Below are 3,096 nucleotides of genomic sequence, written 5' to 3'. Positions count from 1 at the left end.
AACCAACTGAGCCACCCAGGCGCCCAATTTATTTATTTATTTGAGAGAGAGAGAGAACACAAGCAGGAGGGGCAGAGTGAGAGGGAGAGAGAATCTCAAGCAGACTCTGCACTGAGCACAGAGCCCGACATGGGGCTCGATCCCAGGACCCTAGATCATAACCTAAGCCAAAACCAGGAGTTGGATGCTTAACTGACTGTGCCATCCAGGTGCCCCTTTTTTCTTTTCCTTTTTAAAATCAACTTTATTGGGGCGCCTGGGTGGCTCAGTTGGTTAAGCGACTGCCTTCAGCTCAGGTCATGATCCCAGAGTCCTGGGATTGAGTCCCACATCAGGTTCCTGGCTCAGAGGGAGCCTGCTTCTCCCTTTGACCCTCTCCCCTCTCATGCTGTTTCTCTCTCTCTCAAATAAATAAATAAAATCTTCAAAAGAAAATCAACTTTATTGAGGTATAATTTACACACCCTTTTTAAAGTTCAGTTGGATGAGTTTTGGCAAATGTATATATCCATGTCATCACCATAATCAAGATGAAGAATATTTCTATCATCCTAAAAAGTTCCTTTGTTCCCTTTTACAGTCAGTCCCCATCCCTTGACCCCCACCAGAGCTAGGACCTCACTGGAATTTGGGGAATCATTATTTTTAATGTAGACTTAATAGCTATAAGGACTTAGATTTGTGCTGCCAACAGAGAGCCATAGCCACACGTGGCTACTTAAATTTAATTAAAATTAAATAAAGTTAACAAATCAGTTCCTGTGTTACACTAGCCACATTAAGTCTAATAGCCACATGTAGCTAGTGGTTGCCATATCGGGCAGGACAGGCATAGGACTTTTCCATCACTGCAGATAGTTCTATTGGGCAATGCAGAGATGTTACCTAGGTGGAATTTGACCTTCGCCACATGAACGTAGGCTCAGCAGCCTACCTTAACTGACTGAGCCACCCAGCCACCCCTCTCTCTGCAACTCACAAAGTCCTCCTTCCGCCCTTTGAAATACCTTCTTCATGAGCCTTTTGAGAATTGCTCCTCTCTGTCCCCAGTTGCTGTCTGATACAGAAAACGCAAATGCTTTCTGGAGCCAGGAAGGTAGTATGTCTCAAGGGGACCTGGTATATGATGTTAGAGTAAAGTGCTGGCCACTGTGCAAAGATGTTCACATTCAAAAAAAAAGTTAAACTGCTGCTGGCCAAACAAAAACACATGTAAGCCAAGTTTGGCCACTGGCCACCAGTTTGCACTCACTTCTTGGCTAATTCTCTCTCAAATCACTAAGCAGCTGTGATATAGTGGAAAGAGTGAGTGAACATGGAAGAAAACCTTGATTCGAAGCCCAGCTCTGCTACTTGCTAGCTGGGTGGTAATAATGATGATAATAATGTTAACCTTCCAGAGTTAAGTCTTCTCATCTGTATAATAAAAACAATACTACCTATGTCACAGGATTTGTTTTTCTTAAAGATGTTATTTATCCATTTGACAGAGAGAGAGAGACACAGAGAGAGAGAGAGCACAAGCAGGGGGAGTGGCAGAGGGAGAGGGAGAAGCAAGCTTCCCACTGAGCAGGGAGCCCCATGTGGGGCTCGATCGATGTGGGGCTCGATCCCAGGACCCTGGGATCATGACCTGAGCCCAAGGCAGATGCTTAACCGACTGATGCTTAACAGGTGCCCCTCACAGGATTGTTTTAAAGATTAAGATAATATTCTTAAAAACACCCACCCTACAATAAGCCCTCAATAAATTTTTCATAGCATCTGTGATATTTATTTTCTTGTATTGTTTTGATCGATTATATGCTTTATTCTACCTGTATTTATGAACAGTTTGGTTGAGCCTATTTCTTCTGTTAGACTCTGAGTTCCTTTGGGTCAGGGATTTCCTTCTACGTCCCTTTAATTACCCACAGTACCTATTCAAGTAATTAAGTCCCTTGTACGTCCACTGTGAGATTCAACAAAAGCTTATGACTCAAAGTCTGATTGGGGGAGGAATCTGGAAGAACACAGTCAACTCTTAGTACAGATGTATATTTCATATAAGAAAGCATGTGGCTGGGGCGCCTGGGTGGTTCAGTTGGTAAGCGTCTGTGTTTGGCTCAGGTCACAATCCAGGGGTCCTGAGATTGAGCCCAGCCCCAGGGCTCCCTGCTCAGTGGGGACACTGCTTCTTCCTCTTTCTCTGCCCCTCCCTCCACTTGTGCTCTCTCTCTCTCAAATAAATATAATAATCTTTTAAAAAAAAAAGTATGTGGCTGACTTATAACGATTCCCAAAGTTATGATTCCCTTCCTTTTCCAACATAAAAGAGAAAAAACAATGATAGTTGTTCTCTTAAGTGGATGCCTCTTGCTTTTGCATTTACTAAGTTTGCTAACAGCAATACAGGAATTTTAGAAGTGTCATACTAGAAATTTATGGGGGGAAAAAGAGTTTCAGTTTTAACTGAATTTAACTGAACTAAATTACATTTTGGCAATTTAGATAGAAGTGATGCTGGGATAAAGGTGGTAGAAGAGGTATGTATCAGAGCAGCTAACACTAGGGGCTCAGCTCATTTTCCCATCTGGAATACTGAGACAAGAACAACAACTATTAGGAATCTCAAAAAGTTCTTGTGAAAGTTATTAGACAATTAAGGTCATGGAATTTGGGGAGAAGAGGAAGGAAGCATGTGTATCTCACATAAACAGGTTAGAAGCTTTCTGTACTCCTATGGCTTTATAAGAAACAGCATGTCATATTTTGTCCTAACAAAATTCTCTTACTTTACAGGTACCCATGCCTTCCAAATGCCTGTAAAAGACTAATTCACATATTGAACTTGGTATGGTTAATATCATTGCCCCTTGGGATGCCTGGGTGGCTCGGTTGGTTAAGTGTCTGCCTTCAGCTTGGGTCATGATCCCAGCCGGGGTCCTGGGATCCGAGTCCCACGTCGGGGTCCTTGCTTGGCGGGGAGCCTGCTTCTTCCTCTGCCTGCCGCTCCCCCTGCTTGTGCTTGCTCACTCTCTGACAAATAAATAAATAAAATATTAAAAAAAATCATTGCCCCTTTATTTGTGAGCTTTCTTCTTTCTGAACTTTGCA

This window comes from Leptonychotes weddellii, chromosome 4 (assembly GCF_054177405.1).
Source record: "Leptonychotes weddellii isolate Sample4059 chromosome 4, ASM5417740v2, whole genome shotgun sequence".
Lineage (NCBI taxonomy): Eukaryota > Metazoa > Chordata > Mammalia > Carnivora > Phocidae > Leptonychotes > Leptonychotes weddellii.
The sequence above is the reverse complement of the archived record's forward strand: the minus strand, read 5'-3'. Positions refer to the sequence as shown.